The following is a 15,552-nucleotide window of genomic DNA, read 5'->3' as shown; positions in this document are numbered from 1 at the left end:
GATGAAGAATTAGAAGGATATAAGGGGTATAAGATAAATTTGTATGCGGATGACACTTTAATTATTTTGAAAAATGTAGAGAAAGACCTGAAAAGGATATATAAGCATTTGATAGAATTTGAGGAAATGACAGGTCTGAAAGTAAATTGGTCAAAGTCAGAATTATTGATGGATAGTAATGGTAATGAGTGTGAGAATATGCAAGAGCAATTTGGGATAAGGATTAAAAATACATTGAAATATTTGGGTATAGTGCTTTCACTCAAGGTTAAAGAATTGAAAAAACTTAATTATGACGTAGTGATTAATGAAATTGAGAAGAAGATAGACAAATATAAAATGTTAAAGTTGTCTTGGTTTGGTAGAATTGCAATGTGTAAGATGATGTTGCTGCCCAGTTCAACTTTTTATTCGAGATGCTACCGCTAAATTTGACAGAGAAAGATATTGAAGGATATCAGAAAAAAAAATTCTGTGAGCATCTTCAAAAATAAAGGTCTTGTTGCTTTTTCCTCCAACAGGTTCGGGGGCCAGGTTCGGGAGCTGGAGTCACAACACATATTTTAGCACACGCTTCAAACAAGAGCAAATATTGAAATAGAATTGAATAAACTTACATGGTGGAGAAGTACCTTCGTCATGGAATAGAACGGGTGATATCCCTAATTCCTAAGCCAGATAAAGATTTAGAAAGGATTGAGTCCTATCGGCCCATTTCTTTAATTAATCAGGATGCAAAGATATTTACTGCTATTATAAGTAATAGATTAAATAGATTTATAGATAGATATATAAGCTATAACCAAGTAGGTTTTGTGAAGGGTAGATACATGAGTGATATTGTTAGAAGAGTATTAAATATTATAGATGTAGCTGAATATAATGGTGATAAAATTGGTATAGTATCATTGGATATTTTTAAAGCTTTTGATTCTGTACAATGGGAAACTATTAAAGTAATTGTGGAGGCTTTAGGCTTTGGTAATAAGTTTATACATGTTATTTCAAAATTGTATCAAAAAAGCAGTGCAAGAGTGAAGGTGAATGGAATATTAACTGAAGAGATAAAATTAGAAGCAGGTACGAGACAAGGATGTCCCTTGTCCCCAACATTATTTTTATTGGCTATGGAAATATTGACAAAAATGATAGAAAAAGATGAAGAATTAGAAGGATATAAGGGGTATAAGATAAATTTGTATGCGGATGATACTTTAATTATTTTGAAAAATGTAGAGAAAGACCTGAAAAAGATATATAAGCATTTGATAGAATTTGAGGAAATGACAGGATTGAAAGTAAATTGGTCAAAGTCAGAATTATTGATGGATAGTAATGGTAATGAGTCTGAGAATATGCAAGAGCAATTTGGGATAAGGATTAAAAACACATTGAAATATTTGGGTATAGTGCTTTCACTCAAGGTTAAAGAATTGAAAAAACTTAATTATGATGTGGTGATTAATGAAATTGAGAAGAAGATAGATAAATATAAAATGTTAAAGTTGTCTTGGTTTGGTAGAATTGCAATGTGTAAGATGATGTTGCTGCCCAGTTCAACTTTTTATTCGAGATGCTACCGCTAAATTTGACAGAGAAAGATATTGAAGGATATCAGAAAAAAAAATTCTGTGAGCATCTTCAAAAATAAAGGTCTTGTTGCTTTTTCCTCCAACAGGTTCGGGGGCCAGGTTCGGGAGCTGGAGTCACAACACATATTTTAGCACACGCTTCAAACAAGAGCAAATATTGAAATAGAATTGAATAAACTTACATCATAAGACTTTAACTTAGGAAACAGTGGTTTGCCGCGACCTTCCTGTTATGAATGAGAAAGGTCTTTACAGGTCACTTGTGGTGGCAATAAAGGAAGTAGTTTTCTTTTTTAGAATAGAATAGAATAGAATTTTTATTGGCCAAGTGTGATTGGACACACAAGGAATTTGTCTTGGTGCATATGCTCTCAGTGTACATTCAAAGAGTATTGTGGAGAATCACGAGCTCTTGCAAGCTCACAATCGTGAACAGGCATGGTAACCATTCACCCCCTCCAAGCCAGGAAGGCCCTTAGATACTCAGCTGGAGAGATGATTTTTGCAAGGACTGCCAGCCACGCCCTCTGAAATGGCAACCTCCAGAGGTTTTTGTTTCCTTTAAAAGAAACTTGAAGTCTAGGTTTGGGGTGAGGCATTGTTTTCAGATGACTATTTATAATCAGACTTGGTTTCTTTCTTTCTTTTTGTTATTTTTTTTGTCTTGCTAAATTTGAAGCTGTAAGCTGCAGTACAGAGTCAGTTGAGTGGGAGTCCTGTGAAAATATGATTAAATAAACACCTCTCTTTTTTCTCTGCCGAAGTCTTGCCTACCTTCACTTGAATCCCTCTGCCTTCTTATTTTTATTCTAAATTATAGAAGGATCTTTGGGACCTCCTGTTTCCCCACTGCTTCAGAACAATATTGCCACTTATAGCAGCTGGAGCAGCTAAATGGCCCCCTCCCCCACCCCCACTTTGAGGGGGCAATAATTGTTTAAGGGGTATAAGAAACAGAATGTGGGGACATGCATGGTTTGCAGAGTGACATGCTTTGTTCTCATCTTGGGGAAGAAAGGAAAGCACGTCCTCATAGTTGTATGGATGAGCTGTGAGAGGGAGCATATTTACATCCTTTGACAGACCTGTCTCCTGCTTGGGCGAGGGTGGGTGGGTGGGTGAGGGCTGGACTAGATGACCTCCAAGGTCCCTTCCAACGCTATTAACCTGTTGAAGACCTGAGATCAGCGATCCAGGGAAAGAAGCTTCCAGTGATGGGGTTTCATTCAGAGCTTCTGTATTTCAGATACAGATACATTTCTACATGCTTAAAGCTTAGCAGAGTTCAAGAACTCCCAGGCCAAAGTATCTTCTGATCCCCACAACAGACAGACTGAAGCATCCTGGAAGCTTACAGAGTATGTAGCCACTGTTTCCTTCCTTCTCATTTCAGCTGCTGAGATTCAGCTCTCGGTATGGATACCATGGTTTTAACTGACAGGCATTATCTTTAACGCTTCTTGGCAGTGAATTCTAGAATGCAACTGTGTGAAGGACGTTTGGTTTTCAATGCTAAAACCACTGTCAAGCAATGGCATTGCTTGTATTATGAAAGATGGGACAAAACTATCTCTAAACAATACGTTTATTTTATGGAATTTAAAGAGGGTGGCCAATTCTGTATCAACTCTGGGTAGCATACAATAAAATCAATACTAAAACACAAATCAAACCCCCAAACATCTGGAAGAAGAAATAGCATTGTAAAGCAATAAAAACAGCAATCTTAAAGCAAGGCCTGTGAGAAGATCCAAGTTTTGAAAACTCTTTTAAATACAGCCACAATGTGTGTGTGTGTCTGTGTGGTCAGTTATATATCAGGTGGGATGATATTCCAGAGGGCAGGTTCTGCTGCAGAAAAATCCCATTTCCTAGGTCTCATCAAAAGACAATGCGGTATAGACCAATGTTTCTCAACTATGGAAGGCCTGAAAGGGAGATTATGAATAGCAATAGCAATAGCACTTTAGACTCATATACTACTTTACAGTGCCTTACAGCCCTCTCTAAGCGGTTTTACAGAGTAAGCATAGTGCTCCCAACAATCTGGGGCCTCATTTTACTGACCTCAGAAGGATGGAAGGCTGAGTCAACCTTGAATAAAAGGGACAGTAAAGGGTTTGGAGCAAAAAGGAATGAGAATAATTTGGTCTGAAACAAACACTGACATTTGCTGGTGGTGGTTTTTGCTATGCATTCCTATAAACTTGCAGACACACATGAATACAACACAAACATATTAGGGTGAGCTCCATTCCACTCCTCTTGTGCCATTTGCTGCTCATACTAAGTGGGCATATTTTGAGATTTACGGTTGTGGAAGTTATATAGATGATCAGTAGCTAGTGGGAGTCTTTCCTGCTCTCATCCAGAAAAGGACTTCTTCTCCACCCTCACTTCTCTTGCTGCTGCCCCAGGGAATTTGGATGATGTTGGCCTACATAATTTTCTTTGCAATTAAATATTAAAAATACTGAAAAATAGGTGTTTCACTTAGTTAAGCTGAACGAAGAGTTAGAAATTATCATCAGATTTAATATTTAAGTGAGTTTCTTTGATATGCTGCACAGAGAAGGTATTTTAAATTTTCAATTAACCAATTATTTCTTCTTATTTATTCATCATACTTGGCATGATGGTATACAGTATTTGCTTAGTTTCTGTTAGTTATTTTCTTGATAAACTAGGAATTTTTATAGTTTCTGTTTCATATAAGTTACTCAGAAGAGTATTTTGTATGATTTCTAACTGCTAGCCTGAAATATAAGGGAATGTTTTGACATGTGATGGGCACATGGCAGAGCTTAAATGGTATTGCAGCAAAATGGAAGTGATTGTATTGAAATGAAATCTATGGTTCTCCAGTATTTGTATTCCTGAAAATAGTGATCAGGGAATGAAATCATTAGTTTAAAATTATCTGCCTAAAAATGTTTTTATAGAATAACTCAAAGATATGTAGTTCATGTTAATTCACTTCAATTTTTTTTCTGTCCCCATTTATGGTATAATATTTCTGTCCTTGAGTTTTCAATGTTCTTTTTTCAATGCTAATTTAAAAAACCAAATCAAAATCTTAATATATAAGGATTTTGATACCATAATGTATTTTTGAGCATACATTTTCTGAAAAACCTTTTCACTACAAATGCATTGTTTGCTTATAAAATGACTTGATGAGAGGTTTTTTAAAAAATATTTTCCCCCTTTATTATTTTTTAGAATTATTTTGACACAGCTTTTAAAAACATGATTTTTTTTTTCAAATGGGAAGTTCTATTCCATTCCATTCCATCATTTTATAAATGATACATAATCTGTCGTATTGCAATGAACTTATTCCTGCTGCAATAACATATGGCACAATTCCTCTGGTTTCTCTTTCTTTCTGTGACTGGAGGCCTTGCAGGATCTGTAAAAGAGAAGTAAGAAGTTTCTCTCCTTGCATAATTCTATATTTTTTTAGTTTGCTTAAGCAGCGTTCTAGATAAGGACTTCATCTGGCAATCAGTGAACAGGGACTAACTGGAATCACCAACATTATGGAAGGTTTGGAAGGCTGACCCTCCCTAAATTGACTCTATCAGGGTAATTACAAGAAAAGTAAGTTTCTCATTTCTTCAAAGGATTCGCTGCCCTTGGATCTACTTGGTTATATTCAGCTAACATCGACAATAGATGAAAGTCAATAACCAGACTTATAATCATCACTCCCAGGAGGATTTTATTTTGCTTGATTGGGAACAGGTAGCTAATCCTGAATTACTTTTTTTTTAGCAGAATCGTATGTTTGTTTCCATCACAATTATGTATCTTCTTTTAAAAATGAAATGTACCTGATTTTTGTATAGATTCTAATTTAAGACAGCAGGACAACTAGAAGAGAAAGATGATGGATAAGTTCTCCCACCAATTATTTTAGATGGGGGGGTAGCTATTAGTGTACTCTAGTATATCATATCATATGACTTGGGAACAAAGCAAAGCAAAGTTGAGAAATGTGTAGTACTGGAAGAAAATGAGTATAGAATTTAGGAAATGTTAAAACACACAAATAAGGTGTTTATGTCACACACACACAAAGGAAGGAAGGAAGGAAGGAAGGAAGGAAGGAAGAAAGGAAGGAAGGAAAGGAAAGGAAAGGAAAGGAAAGGAAAGGAAAGGAAAGGAAAGGAAAGGAAAGGAAAGGAAAGGAAAAGGGCCTAATAAAGAAAAAGGAAATTTAGGAATAACTACTAATAAAATAGACCTCTCTCTCTCCATAGTGAGGAGCACATTCACCAGGTGATCATTCTGCCTGCTCCGTCTACTGAAGATATTTTTAGTATTCTAGACTTCTGGATAAGTCCCAGCTATTTAAGTGACAGTATTTTCAAAAAGTGATTTGCCATTGCTTTCTTCCTAGGTGGGAGCGAGAGTGACTGGCCTACAACTTCAATGAAGCCAAGAATAGCATGAACAATTTTCTCAGTAGCTGTATTGTACATCAGGCCCTTGGTGCATTAGTCAATAATTTTACTGCTATGCTCTGTGCTTGTTGCAGTTTCTGGACCACTGAGAAGGGTAGCTCCATGGTAACAGAGTAGAGATTCCACTATGGTAACTAAGAGCCTTTTCTGTCACTCATGGCCTGGGTCCAGAAAGCATCAGTGTCAAAGTAATCTTTGTTCAGGAATGTTTATAGCTGGCATATTAATCGAAGATGTTTCTTGGTTATTTCCTCATTAGTGATTTCTACTGGTTTCTGGAATAATCCAATGATCATTGTGCCTATCTAATGTTATGAAGACAGGCTTTATATCGTCTTAGTGATAGCTGAATAATGCTATAAAATGCTATTAGTCCCCACAGCCACTTGGTCTTTGGTGATAATTACTGTATAATTCTAGAAACCTCTCCAAATGATACAACTACTTCTTCAGGGAGAGAGCCATTCTGTCCAGTCATCCGCTCATGTACAAAGCCTCCAACACACACACACACACACACACATTCAAGTAGAACAGCAATTCTCAGCATTTATGAGAGCCACTACATTCCCATCAAAATCTTTTGAGAACTGCCTTATCATAGTGATGTATTCTTAATTTTGTTGCTATCACTTAGAGTTGTTATTTTACCTCTATCTTTATAGTTTTATACAAAGTTTTGTTCCATTTGAAACATATCAGAACTTTATTTTTTCAAAATGTAGGATTGATTGGCTTATTGTCATTTATTTGCTAATGGGAGTTCAAAGTACATTAAAATCTCTGAAATATTTAAGGCAGCAAAATAAGATGGAATGCCTGTCCCTCTTCTTAAATGAAAACAATCACCAGCATCTATATGGTGAAATCTGTATTTTGGCCACAAATGCTTATATTTCATTCTTCAGGCAAGAGTTCAGAGCTTCTAGAACAATCCAATTTGTCACAAGTTGTCAAGTATCAACTGAGGGGAGCAAATGTGTCTTGGAGCTACCGATGGACAAGCTTACTTTGTAACAAACAAATTACTGTTTCTCCTCAGTTAAAATTTTTATTAATTTATCCAAATATGAAATACAAAAAAAGCGAAAATAATGGGAAAACGGGAGGAAACGGGGAGGAGAGACAACTGTAGGGGAAAGGGGAAAAGAAAAAAAAAGAAAAAACAAAATTCTTGCTCTTCAATAAAATAACCAAAGTTGAAGGACAACATGATGATGGACTAGAACTGATAACATTACCTAGTTTAGGTAATGAAACATCTGCAAGGAAACAACCAAGCTCAGAGAGCACCAAGCACCAAGCACCAAGACATGATGTTCCCAGAAAAAAGGAGCTGGTATTTTTATTCATAAACTCAGGTTCCTAGGATTAGTGCCTTTGCATGTTGTGCCAAGCCAGTCAACTGTAAATTTTTCAATAAACCATGGTTAAATATAGTTGTTTGTTTAGGGCTGTTTGAAATTGTAACAATGCAGGATTGGCAAACACTTGGCAAGACACAGCACAAAGCAAGGCACTGCTTCATTGCTTCTGTATGAATTAGGGATGTCCACAGGGTATGGTCAGAAAGGTCAACTGAGATCTTGAAGTTCTGCCCTTTTTCTATATGCAACACACATCTTGATTTTTCAACCATACTCTATGGACACCCTGGTGGAAACTAAAAGCTTTCCCCTCATTGCTATTGAAATGGTCTCACTTCTTCCTTAGTTGGCAGGCTCCCTTTCTTGACTGTATTTCGCATCACAGCTATCACTGGACTTCCTTCTATGGTAGTGAATGAACAAACCTGGCAGATTCTTCCACCTTAAGGCTGTCCTTGGCAGTACAGGAACAAGGGGGAAAATATCCTATTACTTCAACACTGATAAAACAAAAGATGATTTAAACATGTCGTTCTTCCAGGCCAGGGATGAGCTGGGGGCCAATGCAGGAAAGCAAGATGGGGGGAAGGGGTAGGCCACCAAAGCATGCTTTTTTCATGATTGTTGTCATTATGATCCTTGTAAAATCTTGTGTCTTTCTCACTCAGGGAATTCTAGCCTATCTGATGATGCTTAAGCCATATTGAAGATGGGCATTGTTTCTGTCAACTTCTGCATTTGCCTGCAAAATACTGTATTGTATTGTAACATCAATTATTAATTATTAATTACATTAATTAATTATTAATTACTGTATTGTAACATGAAGTAGTCGAAGACTACTTCAGCTTCAGTTGCAACAATACACAAGCACACAATAGATTTAAGCTTAATATTAACCACTCCAATCTTGATTGCAGAAAATATGACTTCAGTAACAGAGTTGTTAATGCTTGGAATACACTACCTGACTCTGTGGTTTCTTCCCAAAATCCCCAAAGCTTCAACCAAAAACTGTCTACCATTGACCTCACCCCATTCCTAAGAGGTCTATAAGGGGCGTGCATAAGAGCACAAACATGCCTACCATTCCTGTCCTATTGTTTCCTTTCGTTATATCCAATTAATATAGTTATTACATACTCATACTCATATATATGCTTATATATTGTATAATTATTTCATGCTTATGCTTTACATATACTGTGTGACAAAATAAATAAATAAATAAATTAGCAAGGTTTGAATATTACTAGGTTTTGGATTGGGGTGTGGAGACTTAACTTGGTACATCTTTGTAAAATCTTGTGTCTTTCTCACTCAGGGAATTCTAGCCTATCTGATGATGCTTAAGCCATATTGAAGATGGGCATTGTTTCTGTCAACTTCTGCATTTGCCTGCAAAATACTGTATTGTATTGTAACATCAATTATTAATTATTAATTACATTAATTAATTATTAATTACTGTATTGTAACATGAAGTAGTCAAGACTACTTCAGCTTCAGTTGCAACAATACACAAGCACACAATAGATTTAAGCTTAATATTAACCACTCCAATCTTGATTGCAGAAAATATGACTTCAGTAACAGAGTTGTTAATGCTTGGAATACACTACCTGACTCTGTGGTTTCTTCCCAAAATCCCCAAAGCTTCAACCAAAAACTGTCTACCATTGACCTCACCCCATTCCTAAGAGGTCTATAAGGGGCGTGCATAAGAGCACAAACATGCCTACCATTCCTGTCCTATTGTTTCCTTTCGTTATATCCAATTAATATAGTTATTACATACTCATACTCATATATATGCTTATATATTGTATAATTATTTCATGCTTATGCTTTACATATACTGTGTGACAAAATAAATAAATAAATAAATTAGCAAGGTTTGAATATTACTAGGTTTTGGATTGGGGTGTGTGGGAGACTTAACTTGGTACATCTTTGTAAATCTCAGCTACGCATGACTAGGTCTCCAGCAGAGATGAGGAATTATCCACATTTAATCTTTTCAAAAATGAAACATTAAAATAATTTCACAATAACTAGTGCTAACAAGGGTTCTTCCCATGGTCCTATTAAAGCGCCATCTATCAGTCCTTCAAGTGACAGAATATTATTCCAACGTATTTGCTGCCATTACTGCCAGTCCCTAGTACCCTACCACTGGAAGCATATGGCCAAATGTAGTTGGTGGATTCTCCTACTTTAGTTTCCTTCCTTCCCTCCCTCCCATCCTACCAAAGTCCCATTCATTCTCCTTAACTGGAATGAGACCCAGTCAATTTGGACAACTGGCTAGACTCTTAGATTTAACCCCCTGTGAAAACTCACTCCAGGTTCGGCACAAGCTCCTAGCAACTGGTCACCGGGACAACATCACATCCTTCCAGTATTGGTCAACAAAGCCTCAAAGTTCAATTCATATCGGTTACTGGGAACTTACATAGTCCGATGTTTTAGAGGCTGCATGTAAACACGGATTTAATAATCTTCTGACAGAGCACTAAACCCAGATTCAGCACAGGTTCAGCCTTCTTTCTGAAAAGTGCTGAGTTGGTTTTTAAAAGTAGCCTGAGTAACTGTTGAGAGATTTGGGCGGGGGGGGGGAGGGAGTATTGCAGTGGTGGTGATGGGATTGCACAGGCAGGCAGGCAGGCAGGCAGGAGAAAGTCCTGCCATTTCACGATCTAACCTCCTCCTACTCTGTGCACCCACTAGCTGTTGCCAGGTTATTTTAAGCACACTTTTATCACAGGCTGAGACAAACTAGATAATACGAAATACCTTGGCAGTGAGCATGTCTTAACCTGATGACAAAAAGATGTAAACCTTACTGCCAATTAAAACCATGGAGAAATCATTCCACTATTCTGAAAAACTCTCTTTTAATATTTTCCCATTGATAAACAAACATCTGTACCTTCTCGGTATGTTTACACTATAAATCAGGGGTGTCAAATTCACGTTGTTACGGCGGCATCATGTGACGTATTGGGACTGTTTTCCCCCCTTCACTGAACCGGGCATGGGTGTGGCCAGCGCGTGACACATCCGGCCTGCGGGCTGGGAGTTTAACAGTCCTGCTATAGACAGATTGATTTATTTGGTATTTAATAATCCTGGGAAGATTTATTGTATGAGCAGGATACAGACTTGGCATCCCTAGCCAAATTTTCAGCATGTTTGCCAAATTACAGGTCTTTGGCAAGTCCTTTGGGAGAAGGGCGGTATAGAAATTAAATTATTCTTATTCTTATTCTTATTCTTTGAAGGGAATTAAAGGTTAAGTCTCTCTTGAGTCAAGCTCTTAGTGACTACAGGGACCAGTCCATATTGTTTTCTTGGCAACACTGTCCAGTAATTTGCAATGGTTTTCTTCTCATATACTTTGCAATTGATTGATTGTATTTCTATGCCATTCTCCTGCAAAACAATTGTGTTGCACTTTGCCATTAATTTCCATAGAACATTTAAAGTAACACCAATGTGGATGCATGTGTGAGCATTTAATGCATGGTGTGAACCTAACTAATGTGCTTTATGCGATATACCAGAAATAAATAAACTATGGCTCAGTAGAATCCATGAACTGATCCTCCTCTTTATTCGACACACTCTACACATATGTTTTATTCACAGTCTTGATCCTCCTAATAGTCTTTACTAAACCTATCAGGCTTAACAGGCAGTCCTCAACTTACAGCCACAATTGAGACCAAGATTTTTATTGTTAAGTGGGACATTTGTTAAGTGAGCTTTACCCTGTTTTACGAACTTTCTTGCCTCAGTTGTTAAGCGAATCACACTGCAGTTGTTAAGCTAATAACATGGTTGTTAAGTGACTCTGGCTTCCCCAGGGATTTTGCTTGTCAGAAGGCCGCAAAAGGGGATCACATGACCTTGGGACACAGCATTGGTCATAAGTATGAAGCAGTTGCCAAGCATCTGACTTTTGATCACATGATCACGGGGATGCTGCAAAGGCGGTTACTCTGAAAAACGGCCATAAGTCATTTTTTTCAGTGCCTTTGTTTTCTGTTGAAAGCCGAAGGTGAAACTGAGAATGCAGTATGCAGAATGAACAGCAGTAACTGAACAAACAGGAAGAAGGGAGGGGGAAAAAACAGAAGGAGGAGGAGAGTGGGAATGATTTCAAACCTTGAGGATCCAGCTTTCAGCCACGCTTCAGCAGCTGGTGCTTTTTTTAGTTGCACTGATTCCATCTGTGCCTACTTAGAATTGTGCTTGCTTGCTTTCTACCTAGAGAAAAACTGCATGGGGATCAGCTAGCTACCAGTCTTTCTGAGCCCTCGTGTCTCCTTGTGGCTACAGGTAGTCCTCAGTTTACGACCAGTTGCTTAGTGACTGTTTGAAGTTACGACAGACTTCCCCAGGGCTACTTACAGCTCAAATTCCACACACACACACCCCATGGTCACATGATCGCATTTGTTCCGCTCAGCAGCTAACCTACATTTATGCCCCTTTTCAGTGTCTTCTTGTCACATGAACACAATTTACAATTTTTTTGCTGGAAACTGGCATTTATTTCAGGTTTCTGGCAAAAAAATGTGCATTGCAGGCAAAGGATTTGCAGAACAACCCTGGCATTGGCTTAACAACCATGGTGATTCACTTAATGACTGCTACAAAAAAATGTCATAAATCATTACATGGAGGAATTTTTAAAGATCACAATGAAGCATAACATACAGGAGTTTCAATTTACCTTACCCAAAGTTTGGCGGGAATGGGACTTGCTGCGGACAACTCACCATGGACAACTGGTCACAGCCAACTCATTACAGCCAAGTTGTTGCGGGACAACTTGCCAAGGGACAATCTAACAATTCTATTTAATTATTTAAATTAAATTTTGAAAAAAATTAATTTTTGCCATTCACATTTTATTCTGTTCCTCCTTTTGCATCTATTCTTTAATGATTTGATTCCACCATTTCTTTGATATTAGGGTAACTCTTGTCCTGCAGCAAGTTGTCTTGTGGTGAGACGGCCTGTGGCGAGTTATTGTGCAGCAAGTTGGCTGTGGCAAGTTAGTTGTGGCAAGTTGGCTGTGGCAAATTGTCACAGACCCAAGTTTGGCTCACCCAGCTCAAGACTCCCCTCCCTTCCCCATTTGCTAGAGATGTCAGATCAAGGCTGCCTCAGCAGCAAACTGGTTCTGAGAGGAAAGTTCCCTTCCACCTCAATTTGATTGGAACAGAGAGGTGTAGAGAATAAATAGAAAATGTTGAAGATGTGTCCTCAGCGAACAGTAAACTGGCCATCTCAGAGGCAGTGTTGAAAAGCTATGTGGATAAAAGAGAAAAGGTGTGTGTGTTGCTAAACCTCTCTAGGGTTGTTCAGAGACATTGCTGAATGGGATTCTCCAGCTTACAAGCAATGTTTTTTTCCCCTTTAGCTTTAATGCATTGTACCAGCCACTGGAGAAAAGATCCATCAGCCAGTGTCATGGTACCCAAACAGAGAAAGAGTCTGACTTTGGGACTGTCTGGAAGGGAGAGAAAACAATATTGATTCCAACAAGAAGGAAGCCGTCCTTAGCCATCAAGGGGAATGTGGACTTAGATGAGACTTAGAATATTTACAATTGTTTATGAGAGCTCATTTAATGCGGGGGTTGATTCAAAGGCAAAACAAAAGTACTGTATGTATTAAGGACTGATCAAGGCTGCTTCTTTGTAATTTAGTCCTGTTTTGTTCTACCTGTATTGCGATCATGCCACTGTGTGAATTCCAGCCTGAAAAATTAGCTTTGAAAGGTGGAGGAGGAGCTGCTACTACTTTGCAAGACCCAATATTGTTTCCTATGTTTTCCATCCTCAATTAATTTTGACGCAGATAACAAACAACTTATGGCCTTTTCTGAAATATGTGCTCTCATTCTAACCAGGATTTTTGCTGATTATACATCCAGGCCTCTCTGCTAGCTACAGGAAAGGGAAAAGGTGCTTCTTCTTTCTTTTTCCAAAGTAAAGCACTGGTGGAAAAATTGGTGAAAGTGTGGGTGACCTCCCCCTCCTCCCGGATTTAGAGGATGGCAACAGTGTGGGGTTACTAATGTAAAGGCATTTATTTAAATGATTTGCATAGCCATCTGTCTCATAGCAAGGACTCTGGGCAGTGTAGAAAACTTAGAATCGAACAATAAAATTAAAGAATTCAGACAGCAATTGTCATAGATTAGAAATCATTCACAACTTACAATAATTACTACTACAATATTAAAGCCAATCAACTAACAGAGCTCACTTCTGGGGTATCATCTAGGGCAGAGGTCTCCAACCTTGGCAACTTTAAGACTTGTGGACTTCAACTCCTAGATTTCCTCAGCCAGTAAAGCTGGCTGAGGAACTCTGGGAGTTGAAGTGCACAAATCTTAAAGTTGCCAAGATTGGAGACCCCTGATCTAGGGGTTAATCAGGCTGGTTAGTGGTTTGCCTAAAGTTGGTAAGGTTAGAGCCACCTGGATCTCCAGAGGGATGGTGCTCCACAGCAAGGGAGCTGTCACAGAGTTATGAGGCAACAACTTAGGATACCCACTTGAGGTAGCCAACCACTTAGCATGTCTCTGGAATAATATGTGTAAGTGCATGCATCATTAAAGGGGCTTTCTAGAATTTCTCTAAGGTGGTTTATCTGCCCTTCTTCCACAGAATCTCCTAATATAAAATAACATGAAGTAAAGCTAACTGTAAGAAGTATTTGGTACAATGCAGAGGTGGGTTTCAGCAGGTTCTGACCAGTTCTGGAGAACCGGTAGCGGAAATTTTGAGTAGTTCAGAGAACCGGTAGTAAAAATTCTGACTGGCCCCGCCCCATCTATTCTCTGCCTCCCAAATCCCAGCTGATCGGGAGGAAATGGGGATTTTGCAGTATCCTTCCCCTGCCACGCTCACCAAGCCACACCCATCAAGCCATGCCATGTCCACCAAGCCACACCTACAGAACCGGTAGTAAAAAAATTTGAAACCCACCACTGGTACAATGGTGTAGGCACCAGGCTAGAACCCAGGACAGCAGTGAGTTCTAGTTCCATCTTAGACACAAAGCCATCTGGGTTTTCTTGGGTCAGCCATTCTCTCTCCCTCTCGGCCATAGGAAGCAGGCAAGGGCAAATTATTTCTGAACAAGTCACTTGATAAATCACTTTGCCAAGAAAACTGCAGGGGCTCGTCCAGGCAGCTGCCAAGAGTCAAGAACTGACTTAAAGGCATGCCATGCACACACACACACACACACACACACACACACACACACACACAAATACAAACCACCCTATGGGGAAACTCCCCCCTCCCCTTTTTTTACAACCCTCTGCTAAACCCTTAATTCGGGGTAGTCGGTGAGATTGGATGGAGCTGAGCGTTTACTGGTCAGATGCCCTTCCTGAGGTCACGATTATGGGAAAAATTGTTACATGAAGGGTAATAGAGTCCTGAAGTGGTCTCTTCCTTTAGGGGAAGCAAGGAGGAAATTATTTGAAACTGACCAATGCAGGGTAACTGGACAGTAAGCCGCCAAACCCCTTTTCAACATCCTTATTTTCTGCCAGGAGGAAAAACAAGGCTCCTGCATCTGAACCTGAAGTTACATCCCAGAGTGTTATTAAAGCATTATGCAAAAATATTCTCCCATCTCCTGGTCAAAAGTCAAGCTTTGCTTTCCTCCACTCTCTCTTTATGGGCAATGTAGAGAGAGGCTTTTGGATAGGTGACTCCTGGGAGTTCCAGGGCTGGAAGTTGGGGGGGGGGAAATCTGCAAAGAAAGCAACAATAAGCCATTTCGGTAGTACTATCAAAAAAACTGCATGGAAAAGCAATAAAAAAGAATCGAGGTACTACTTTTGCAATGTAAATTTAAGAGTCAGTTGCCATTGCCCGCAAACAAACTTGTCTTTAAGGTTGGAGAAACTGTGCACCAACTCTGTCTATTCTGTTTCATCAGCTAAAGGATTAAAGATGGGACGCTTGTGAACTCTAGTGGAGAAGTCCAGCGGCTACAAGGGCAGGGAAGTAACTCACCAAGTGCAGATGGGCTGTTCCTTGGCAAGCCTCGACAATAACAGTAAAAACCTTCAACAACCTCGCT

General features: G+C 38.8%; 1 protein-coding gene across 1 annotated transcript in view; it reads right to left on the bottom strand.

Annotated features, from left to right (window-relative positions):
• The window catches only part of LOC131183997 (membrane-spanning 4-domains subfamily A member 12-like), a 43,660-nt gene extending 28,130 nt beyond the window's left edge, over positions 1-15,530 (bottom strand). The window contains exon 1 of the mRNA XM_058154861.1: positions 15,486-15,530. The gene's annotated coding sequence lies outside the window, so the exon portion shown is untranslated. The remainder of the gene's footprint in view (positions 1-15,485) is intronic.
• Positions 15,531-15,552: the final 22 nt, after the last annotated feature.

Source organism: Ahaetulla prasina, chromosome 1 (genome assembly GCF_028640845.1).
Source record: "Ahaetulla prasina isolate Xishuangbanna chromosome 1, ASM2864084v1, whole genome shotgun sequence".
In the NCBI taxonomy this organism is placed as follows: domain Eukaryota; kingdom Metazoa; phylum Chordata; class Lepidosauria; order Squamata; family Colubridae; genus Ahaetulla; species Ahaetulla prasina.
Note: the sequence above shows the minus strand (reverse complement) of the source record. Positions and strands in the feature narration are given on the sequence as shown.